Below are 12,730 nucleotides of genomic sequence, written 5' to 3' on the forward strand. Positions count from 1 at the left end.
ACAGCCTAATCTTGGCAGACAACTAGTTTAGGTAGAGAAGAAAAGGATCCCAACAGTTTAATCTGGGACCTTGGAAGAGATAAGGGTAGAAATAGATAGAGAAAAAAATAAAGAAAAAGCCAAAGAAAAGAAAAGGCAAGTAAGGGTTTGCAAGTCCAAGTGCACCCTCCAAGGAGAAACAAAAAATGCTAGGTAAGCAGCTGGGTAGGTAGTTGGGGTCGCAGAAAGTGAGTCCTATCATTGCAAGAATGGTGATGATGGGCAGCAAAGTAAAAGACTACAGCAGGAGCATGACTAACCTCCCTCTCCCCCTTCATTTCATCACTAACATTCCCTCTCTTTTTAGCTGAGATTTATGGAGAAAGATCATGGTTTTTAGGTGGTTCTGGTTCATTCAGAAGCCACATTTCTTGTCTAAAATCTTTTCATTTTGATCTACTCTCAAAACTAAATCACTTTCATATAAACTCAGTGAGATCCCCTTCATTTGCTCCCTTCATTCATATTAACACTAATTCTATTGTATAAATCCTCATATCGCCTATTCCCCTAATATTACTAACACCAAGGTGTATAAATCCCAAACTCTTATAAATACCCACCCCCTTGGCATTATAGCCAATAAAGTTACAAGTCAGGGATCAAATGACATCAGGTCATGTTGATAAACCTATGCCAAATACCCCTTTTCCTCATAAGCCAGTTCCTCTATCTCTACCCCCTTTTGCACATAAAACCTTTAAAAAGGGCCCTAAACCCCACCTTACCCGCTTCAAAGAGCCAAAAGAGCATAAAACCCACTTTCCGCCTGTTAGCCAAGGTTGGCGCATATAATTGTTTTTATCAAAATACATTAGAAAAGCGCTCAAAAGCAGGTTTATTTGCCTCCGCCCTCATCCGTATATTCCACACATGTCACCTCCCCGACCACCATTAGATCAAGGGCCTACAGATCCGACGGCCCTGATCGCGTTGGACCCCTTCCGACGTCTGACCGATACCTGTACTAACCTCCCGTCACATCTGCCTCGCGTCCGCCGTCCGATCAAAGTCCGTAGATCTAACGATCATCGTGACGTCGGAGCCCATCCGATGACCGATAGATATCTCCCGACGTCCGTATCTGGAGGACGTCATTCCACTGCGACGTGCCCTCACCACCATACGTCGGAGGTACTACTGACCGATACCGCCCCGTACAGGAGGCGGTGCGATATGAAACCACTGCTGGTTTCCGGATTTCCTTATCCCGCCTACCCACGTCATCACCGCATCAGCAACGCGTCAGCAACGCGTCACCGCCCCGTCACCCAGGTACGCTGCCCCGTCGACCTCCCTGTCCCTGCCATTGGTCCACCTGTCCTGCCATGTCACCGCCACCGTGTACCAACCAGACAGCGCCACGTCACCCGATGACGTCAGTATGACGTCATCCGACCTTGACCCCACCCTATGACGTCATGCTGACGTCAGCACATATTCGCGCCAAAAGCGTAAAAAGGTCTATTTCACCCAAAATTTCGCGTTTTTTGGTCATTTTGTGTGTTCGTCGTTATTCTGCTCTGCATGCAAACAACGTCCAAATTGTCTACCAACCTGCTAAACTGACCAGAAGAGCTCCAGCGCACCAGTTCAACCTGCGGTCACGACCTCTGCGCGTTGTTTTACCAGGTATTCCTCATCATTCATCCTCTGTGCGCCTGCAATTATCTATTTAACGCCTTAGAAAGCTTAAAGAAAGCCGAAAATCAGAAATTCACCACTGAATTCCTCAGCAAAGCCTTGAAGTTCCAATTATCACTTCGAAAAACACCAGCCGAGCCTTTTCCCAGTGGCATTCTGCTAAGAAACCAGGCCCTGTCTGCGCAATCGTGGCAGGCGCATTTGAAACCAATTTTTAACATTGAAAGGTGCCAAAAAAAAAAGGGCTAAGCTTCGCTCTTAATTACCATAAAGCAGCATTTCAACTGCTGCACACCCTGCATTTACCTCCCACTTGCATTTCCATCCCTCTACAAAGAAACTTTGCTGTTGTTACTCTGCATAGTAACACAGCCCCTGAGTAAGAGTAAAATTTGCAAAGGAAAATCATGGACCCCCCTGTAGCTCCCATAGCCCTCAATGTGGCTCCCCTGAATGTTCCTAATAGAACATTTGACACCAGAGCATTGGCAGACCTGGACTACAAGATAGCAGAGGAAATGATGAGCAGAAGCAGGTTCCATCTGCAAATATTAAACGAGATAAAGATCAAACATGAGAGGGGGACAGACATCCTGGGAATTTGGGAGTCATTCCTCCCAATATTCAAACTTCCTCAGGTTAATCAATTCCCTGAGCTTGTGCACATAGTTGCTGAACACTATGATGCATCCCAGAGAGCAGTGCTAGATGCTGAAGGTTCAATCCTGTTCCTCATTACCCCTGAAGCCATCAGGGAGATGTTGCAATTCCAGACAGAGCATAAGTTGGTCCCTCTGTCACTAGCTGATTTAATAGTACAGGGAGCCAGAACCACAGAGGCCCAAATCACTAAGGTCAACCAGCTCTTCATCAAGGCTGACACTTTGCAGATTCCTCCCATCAACTGCGTTTACCTCAATCAATTGGGCCAAGACCTGGTTGACATGATCAGTCCCATCCTGGGATATGATTCAATAGAACATATTGATGAAACAGTTATACAAATGATGCTTATGTTCTCCCCAGGAAGGAAACCAATCCACTATGATTATGCAACATACATATCAGACAAAATGCATGAACAGTTGATGAATTTGCCAAGAGAAAGAGTGTTTAGGTACACCTCCTACCTATATCATCTGCTCATATACTTCCAGCATGATAAATTCTCCTTCCCAAAGAAGAGAGTAGATGCACAGGGCAATCTGAGATCAGTAGTATATTGGACATCTGTTTTCCACGTATCATGCTACTCTCCATATACCTACTGTGAGTTTATTGATCTCTTCATCCATCCAGCCTTGACTCTACTGATTGGTTCACCTCCTCCTAGACTGACAGAGGACATGAAAAGGTGCCTACATTTGTCAAAAGTATACAGTATTGGGGACTGGTATCTTTACCAACACCACACCGTCATCAGAATATATGGGTGTGAGTTACCCCCATTTAGACTACCCAAATTTGTGCCCATGAGGCTATTTGCCTTAGAATACTTCAGGCAGTTTGGCTATGTGGATATGTTCCACTTCTCAGGCAGAGGCAAGAAAGCACAGCTGAAAATCAAGAGCCAACTTGGCCATTTAGTCTACAATGAAAGGGATGAAGGGTGGAAGGAGGCAGATAGAATACTGGTGGGACTTGGTTTGAAGTACAGTTTTATATGGAAACCCTATGACCCCAACAACTTCATCACAATGAGGAGACTCAAATATAAACTGTCTGCTTACGGTCATCATAGCCTCCCCAAAATTGAAAAATATGCCAATCAAAGCAAGTGGAAAAGGGGAACTCTAGAAGAAGATATAACTCAAAAAGAGCTTGATCAAAGAGCTCTGAACAATCAAAAGAAGATGGCTGACCTTGAGTTTTATGCACAGGTCCCCTCACTGCCAAGCACACAAATTGGAGCAGCAGCCTCCTCTTCAACTACTCCACAGCAAACTACAAAAGTTGCTGGAAAAGTATCAGAAAAAGGAAAGGAAAAGGAAATGGAGGCAGAGCAAGAGCAACAGCAGGAACAGCAGCAAAATCAAAGTCAGCAAACACAAGAACAAGTAGAAGGACTACAGCAAGGGCAGCAGGAAGACATAGGACAGCAAGAAGAACAGCAGCAAGAAAAACAAGGGCAGGAGCCGCCTGCCCAGCAAAAGGAAACAGTGGATACTCCTCAGACCACTGAACAAGTCATGCCTACAAGGCAAGACTCTACATTTGATGCCTCGGTCCTCCAAACCCCTCAAAAGGAGGACACATTTCTCTTTAGGAAAAGGGAAAGAGAAACTCCCTTGACATCCTCTATCAATCAAGGAGAGAAAAGGCAAAGACTCAACGATTTTCCAGAAGAGGATATAGCCATCCGAGAAGCATTGGGCATGGGCCCACCAAGTCAAGAAATTTCAGCAAGTTCCTCCCAGCAGGAACTAGACAGGACAATGGGAGGGGAAGTCACCTCCTCCAGCCAGCAGAAAGAGGAAAGAGTGAGCATAAAGCAGCAGTTCATAGACATTAAGAGAAGGAGTGACCCAATCAAAGTTCAATTATACAATCACCTACTTAACATGGCTCCTTCCAATCAGCAGAGACTCATGTCTGCTTTTGATGTAGGTGAGGGCAAACTGACATTGAGTCATTTTATGCCTACGGCACTCAAGCCACAGTCTTCTGCTGATTATCTCAGGACCAATTTAGAGGTCCTTGCCAAAGATATACACCCCATGGATAAAATTGAGTTGCATAAACAAACAGGGGAAATGGTGTATGCTTCATTGGCCGATAAGACCTTGGACAACTACAAGTTAACAAGCAGTCTGAATGCTACGGCTTCCCAGCTGGAGCTAGAGAGAGCCTCTTCTCAGGCCAAAGACAACAGGATCAAAACCCTGGAAGAAATCATCATAGAGATTGGGCACAATCCCAATGATATTAAAGGGATACAAGAGATCTTAAAAATCAGAGATGCTGATATGGCTGCACTAAGGAAGAAGGTTAAACTTCCAGCCACTATCCATCCACAGACCGATGAAGTGGCAAAACAAAGGTATGAGCAGGATTCCACTGCTCTGTTAATTTCTGTTTACAAAGAACTTCTGAAGGCACAAGAAAAATTGGGGCAATATGAGGCCACACAAGCACCTCTGAAAGGATCATCAACACAAGCGCAAGAGGGGCAAACATCTCAGCCCCCTCCACAGGTCATTAATCTTGAGGAGACTGCTCCTACTACTGCACCTCCACCTCAGCAGGTTGAACAACCAGCCACATCTACTTCAGCAGCACCCACCAGCACAGATCAGAGCTTAGACATGCAAAAGCTAAAAAGCGAAATACAAGCTTTAGAAGCACAAATGATGCAGCTGAATGAAACTAAGGAGCAGCTGGCCAAGGTGAATGAAAGGCATGACAAAACAAAAAGAGAAGTAGGAGAGAAGGCCAAAGAAATCAAAGCTCTTAAAGACAAAATCAAGGAGCTTGAGAAAGAGCTAAAGCTAGATAAAATCATAGCCGAAATCAGAGCAATGATATGGTCCAATATTGGTAAGTCCATCAATAACCAGTGGCCATACATTGAGACAATCCATGAGCAACTGGAGCTCATTCCAAAAGCACAGAGGGAAATCAGAACATCAAGGGCCTTGTTGGGGAACATGCCTGAAATTGCAACAAAAATGATCAATGTGCTCAATCATAAGACCAGTTCTCAGTTGACCATCATGGGAATCGCAAACAGAACTGATACTATCCAAATGATCAAGAGGGTTCTTACTCTTAGAAGTCTGATGCAAACCTTAGACAGAAGAACCCAGGATATGCAAACTGAGGTAAACAGGTTCTTTGAGAGGTTTCGGGTATTGGAAAGTAAAGGACTCCCTAGCTTGCTGAACAATGGAGGGAGATTATTCACCCATGAAGAATATGCCAAGAGAGTGAATGTTTTTGCCTCATCACAGGTAAATGAGAAAGCCAGCACCTCAGAAGATACAGGGCCTATCACAGGACAGATTTTCTATGGTAAGATAGAAAATCTACTTTTTATAATGAATGAAATGAATCATCTATTTGATGTAGCTCCCAATTTTTTCAAGTATACAGAAGCTGAAGAGACAATGTAGGCCATCCTCAAGCATCAGCTCCCTACACAGGAATGGTGGATAGATGCCATCCAGAGAATTTTGTAAACATTAAGCCATGCATCAATTTCTGTTTTTTCTATAAATTTTGATGGAAAGAACAGTCAGCAAAATCAGCAGGCATCATAAAGTCAAAGCTGAGCCAACTCAGCAGATGGAGCAGCCAACAAAGCAGGAAAGACAAACGCAGCTGGCAAAGCCGAGAAATTCATTGCGCAGGCAAAAGTAAATGCGTACCTACAGGATCAATACATAGTAATGTAACCGACTCAGTGACTCCTTAAAGTCAAAACAATCATCTGACAGACATAAAGGGCATTTACTCTGCATTTAACGTTATAATAACTCCCTGCCTACTTTCTGAACACGACTGAAGATATTTTCTCTCTCTCAGATGACTCAATGCCTGAGATATTTTGTATACTTATTTCTATATAAACCCCTGCGCATGATAGAGCAGGGGTTGTTGTAATTTTCCTTTGAAGAGCTCTCGCTTGCTGTAAGATTCTCAGAGAAATAATACAAAGGGAGAATGGAATTTCCAAAGCTTGGTGTACTTTGATGCGTTGTGGTGAATGGTGAATGTTGCAGGATTCCAGACTGTTTTCATAAAACAATAAGTTTTCTCAAATCTCTGTATTACATGTTTTCGAGTCTTTTGTTCTCTTTTATTGTTCAGATGTTTTACACTTAATAGCAAAGTAGAAGAATGGTTCCAGGACTTAATCCATGATTACCCTGAACTCAAACTGAGCTATTATCCATGTTTTCCTCAGATACAGCAACAGAAGTGTAATTCTTAGTTGCTGCACTTCGAAACTATATCTTTCGCTGTGATAGACATTCCCAGGGATTCAAGTTTGCCCCTGTGACATCTGTCTTTTCTCATAACCAGTTGGGTGGAAACAGTTAAAAATGAGTGAAAATTCTTGAATGCTTTCATCGTTTGTCTTACTTGTTTCCTGTTATTAATCAAAATTTGTTCTATGAAGCATCCAAATGGCCCTGTAAGTTTCACCGGTTCATCTCAAAGTTTCTAGACACCTACAGCCACAGACTCCATTGCCCAATGATACTTGACTCTCTGAATATTACATCACAAGAGATCTGAAGGAAATTCTTCAACCAAAACATAAACAAAACCTGTGCATAATAGCTAGCCTAAAACCCTATCATAAACAGTTACAAATCATAAAGAGAGAGCCCTCTCTGATCACAGTTTGGCTAGAAACAGTGATCCAAAGATTGGTTAGTGGTTACCCCGGCCGTATTCCCTTGGGAGTCATAGGGAACAACCTGGGTGCTAACAGGCGGTATTCAAGATCTTCCCCAAATGTGTCTGAGAATGCATTATTAAACTCTTTCCATTTCAGCTTGATGTCTTTGTCTACGATCAGCTTGGTGTCTTCATAGATCGGCCAACTCATTGACACTTGCTCAATTGTTTCTCCAATTGTGCTTTCGTTGGTGCCCTTTAATCCTTCTCTCTTTTAGGCCATTGATCCTAAATGGCTGAGAGATGGACAAACACCTGCTATATCTGGAGACATGGCAACATGCATGGCACGAAATTTGTCAGCTAAAAACAAAGAAAACGTAAGGGATGACATGCTACATACCTCGGCATTGACTGTCAAGGATTTCTCAATTTTCACTGGGAGGCTAGGAGACTGGCTGCCAGATTTGCACAAGAAGTAGTCTGGACGTTGGCTACTGGAATTGTGTAATGCGCAATCCAGACTGGCCTTCTGGGTGCTGGGATTGCGTAATATGCAATTTCAGCTGGCAAGTGCTGCAGGCCTAGGTACTGCATTGTGCAATTTTCTGGGAGGACAGTCACTAGCCAAAATTGCGCATTTTCCGGGAGGAAGTCAGAGCATTCCCTCTCAGAATTGCGCAATGTTATATTGGTGAGGCAGATTTCAGGCCAAGGTTTCCCAGACACGCCAACGGGAAAATGAAAGAAAATGAAGATGTGAATGCATGGCAATGCTAAGTGTAAGTAGAGGTGAATGATCATGCATGCAAATAGTGGATGCAAGATTCAGAAAATGGAACAACATGCATGTCTATGCGACAAGTTTCCGAATCAGAAACTATTCATGCAAAACAATGTCATGCATACAACAAAAGTGAGATTCTCATCAAAACTAAAACAGTGCTTGTACAAGCTAATATTCATGCAAGCAACAACACTCACACAAGCCAAAAGACAAAAAGCGACAAAAATGTTACAAAAGACAAGTTAAGCGGACTTACCAGGGAATAGTTGACCTAGATGTGTCGAAGACTCCTGGATGTGCTATGAGATGTCAGAGATCTAATATCGATGTGAAGAATGAGATCTGAACCATTGAATAAATAAGTTTGAGGCTCATGACATGCATGCCACAAATCTAGGAAAAACCGACACTTGGAGGAAAGCTTCTAATACGATCTTTGCATGTAACCTCCAACTTCTAAAAATAGCTCCCTAAAATCTAGGGATGCTTTTTACATGTTTCTTTTTCCTATTCTGGAAAAATTCATGCTATGCATTCAAGTCAATTTTTCTCAGTCCTAGGTGGAACTAGTCAACTTGAGAGCACATGCTACAACTTGCTTTCCTGAGAGAGAAATTTACGGAATTTCCTGAGGGAGTCAGGCTGGTTGTCTAGAAGGATTACAATTTTTGGGAGGAGCAATTGACTACTGCCTAGAATTGTGTAATTTTTGGGCTGAGCTATCCTCCTAGGCCAGATTCCACAGTTTTCACTGGGAAGGTTGACTGACATGATTGTGCAGTTTCTAAGCCCAATAGGCTGCCAGTTAGATTTTCACAATTTATGGAGGGAAGGTTGGTTCCCCTCTAGAATTGAGCAATTTCTTGAGGGAGTTGCTCAGCCAGCAGATGAACCAAGTCCGAGGAAGTAGACTGTGAGGGGAGTGAAACAAGCTATCATGCACAAGCTGGCAAGCTACTAGAAGACCAATGAAGCTCATGTACATGACAGTGCAAGACATGCAACTTCTTAAGAAATTTCAATCTGATGCTCAGAGAGAAAGTTATGACAATTTTCCCAAGGTCATTTGTTTGGGATGTAATTTGGGAGCCTGTAAACACTCTAACTTCCTTGGATCATATCTTCGACAATATAGCAAGAATAGATCTTAAATTCGTACCTGAGGCTCATCAAGCTTTCATATCAAATGGGTTTGAATTTGAACTTCTGAACCTCATAGAAAAAACGTTATAGCGAAAATGCCACAATGACTTGTTTGGAGCATCAAAACCCTAGAGTCAAAAGCTCTGATACCAAATGTTATGCAGCCAGCTCAAAAAATAGAAGAAAAGATAGATCAATGATGAAAATATCTGACTCTTCGAGGGGAAAACTCCTTTACATTACACAAATGAGAAATTATTAGATGATACAAATGATAGAACCTCCTTTAGATATATAGGAGTCTAAGCAGTCACAATATAATCAAAGCTGACATAACAATAATAATATAAGGGCACAACAATAACAATGGTAGGCTTCTATGGGGCACAATAATAACAATATGTGGATAATAGGGGCACAACAATAAAAATAAGGGATAAAATGAAAATAGTAACGGGGGAAACACTAGTATTATAAGGACCGAAGATAATCCCTCTTGTAAATAAATTTCCATGAATTGTAATTCATGTAACTAATAAATGGAAATTATGTTCCAATTTTTTTTGTTGGTTAAATCACATCCTTAGTTTTTGTCGGTTATTTTAAACCATTACAATTCAAAGGTGGTTCATAATTTGCAGGAATTTAAGTGGTTTCAAAAAATTCCAATAAACCATGGTTTCAAGTAGTTTTCAATAATTTGCATGGTTTCAAGTGGTTTTAAATAATTTGCATGGTTTCAAGTCATTTTCTTTAGTTTTTTTACATCTCAGTTTTTAACTACATGGTATTACTTTCAGTGCTTACTTTATCTTAGTTTTATCATTTCAATCTCCAATTGTTTCTGGTTTTCAATCATATTTCGTAATGCATAAGATAAGGAGCAAGTAATATGAGAAGTGAGACAATTTGAACTACCTATATTTGTATGAATTTCTTGAATTGCATGATCCTTTTGTTCTCTCAATGTTTGGTGTCTTTTTCTTATCCTTTATCAATATTAGTCTCGTATTTCCTTTGTGAATGGGAATTTCTTTCCTTTTCTAGATCCAAATCTCCAATTTCGCATGTTTGTTGTGAATCCTTATGTAATTTTCATGCTCTGATATTTCTCTATTAATGAATGTTTACTAGTATTTTCTTACAATCGAAATTAGACACTAATTTAGTAGTTGACAATAGAGGCTTGATCGAGCTATAAGATCAATTGAGCCCTTCATCCATATCATTTAACAGTATTAACATTAACAAAAGTTTGTAAGGGGATTGGCAGTTTAAACTTTTTAATGCCTCGATCAAGTCATTGTTAACCATGTATACAACTCGATCAAGGGTTACTTTAACACTCGATTGAGAAATTTGAATTTTGAATCTAAGTGCTCGATCAAGCTCCTACAGTCTTAAATTTTAGAGTTTCAGCACCCTATCTACAAATTTATCTGCCACCCCATTTTTTACCCCATCGGATTTAGGGAAGAATTTGTCCTACAGTGGCGGAGTTGATCATGTTGGATTCATTAAAGAATCCTCTATCCAATGGCATATGATATTTTTCATATAATTTACTTTAAACATAACGATTGAAATTTGTTGGACAGTTTCAAAAGGGCTAAATAAAAAATCAATAACATAAAATATACACAATTAATTTTTTTTACAAAATAACATTATCTTCGTTTGTGGTTCCTCTTCAAAAGGGTACCTTTTTTTTATTTATTTAAAGAGTTGAAAAAATCTTATGCAAACACATATGTATCCAAAATGAAATTGAAATATTACTTCGCCGAGTTAGAAAAACAATAAAAAAATATCATTTTTAATAAAAAAAAATAAATCTTTAATATGAAAAACTTAGTTGTCTTTGTGTAGATCATGTATATGTATATGTATATGTATATGTATATGTATATGTATATGTATATGTATATGTATATGTATATGTATATGTATATATATATATATATATATATATATATATATATATATATATATATATATATACACACACACACACACACATACACATACACATACACATACACACACACACACACACACACATACATATATATATGTATTTATGTATATGTACATATGCATATGCATATACATATACATATACATATACATATACATATACATATATATATATATATATATTAAATTACACATTTTGAAATTAAGTTACCATTCGTAAGCAACTCAGTTGGAATATTTGTACACTTAGAAATCTATATTTATTCATGGTTTTCAACCCATAAGCTATGATTAATATAAACATATATAGTTTGAAACAAGCTCCTATCATGTTCCTCTTTACCCACTTATGTAGTTTATGAAAATTTATTTCTATTCTACATATATATCAATGATATTTCTCAACTAGAAATGTGCATGGTTATATTTATTTGGTTCAATGTTTCTTTGTTTTTCTAATAATTTTCTTTCTGTTTTCCATATATCCTAGTGTTTTGTTTAGGATTTCTCGTATAAGCACTTACCTGACTTAATTCATAGAATTTTATTTATAATGTTTATACAAAGGTAGTATTACATTAAGCCAGGTGGATATTGGTGGCCACCCACCTGTCCCACCTAGATCTCCATTCAGTTGCTTTTGTTTCCTTGTTTATTTCAAAATTTACTCTTTTTAGTAGTTCTTTTTGTTCTAAACTTCTAGAGAAGTTTAACCCCCTAAACAACGTTTTTCTAGGTCTGCTACAGACCCATACCCATAGGCAGGGGCCTCCGGAAAAACCTGTAGTACTCAGAGAGAACTTTCCAACAAGGTATCGTACATGCCAAACGGAGATAATATGACCCCGAGAAGTTGGCTGCCCAACTAACCCCAACATGGCCCATAAACGCTTGGTGTTACATCTCTTGGGGTTAGGGTTTTGGTTGTTTAGGGTTTTCTCATGTTTTTCAATAATAAATAGGCCCTTAAGCCTCATTGTAACACAATTCAGAGGCATGTAGCTACCACATCTCTTCTTAGAGATAAGCTACCATCAATGAGCTAGTATTATTTCCATTATGTTTGTAAGGATATTTCAGTATTTGATATTAAAGAAATCAAGTGTTACTTCTTCTGCATCTTTGTATTTATGGTTATATCAATAGTTTTTTGTGTTCCTATTTAAATTTAGATCATACATATCTAACCAGACTCAGCGTCTACCTCCTATTAATAATATAGGTCATTTAATAATGAATGGATGATGCATATGCTTAGATATTGGTATGGGGTTTACCCCTCTATATTGACCTTCAAGAATGTTTAACATGTTTAATTCTTCTAGATGGTTTATAAAGTAGCCTATATAAGAAATAGATCATCTATAAAATTTATGTCTTTTCATATAAAAAAATGTATAAATATATTCCTATATATTTAACTATAAGTATCAAGCAATTTTAATGATATTCATAGATATCTTTCTAATATTTTATGATACTAAATAAAACAACAAAATGTCTCAACAAAATTTATGCATTTTTGCAATTTACTTTCTTTCTTGACCATTTGGTTTACATTGTTTATTCGCTTCCTATTATATTATTTTCCTACCCTTTATGCATCAAAACATCTTTTACAAATCACTAGTTAAAAACATACCATCACACTTAGTTTTTTATCATAAAACTTCATCCATTCATCAAAATAAATGAATAGTAGTTGTTGCATGTTAAATGTATTTATTTTATCCATTCTTTATAAACTCTATTCAAACTATGTATTACTGATAAGCAAACAATTAAACTTCCCTT

This window comes from Pinus tabuliformis, chromosome 5_2 (assembly GCF_031772625.1).
Source record: "Pinus tabuliformis cultivar Carrire ecotype Pingquan chromosome 5_2, CPIR1, whole genome shotgun sequence".
Lineage (NCBI taxonomy): Eukaryota > Viridiplantae > Streptophyta > Pinopsida > Pinales > Pinaceae > Pinus > Pinus tabuliformis.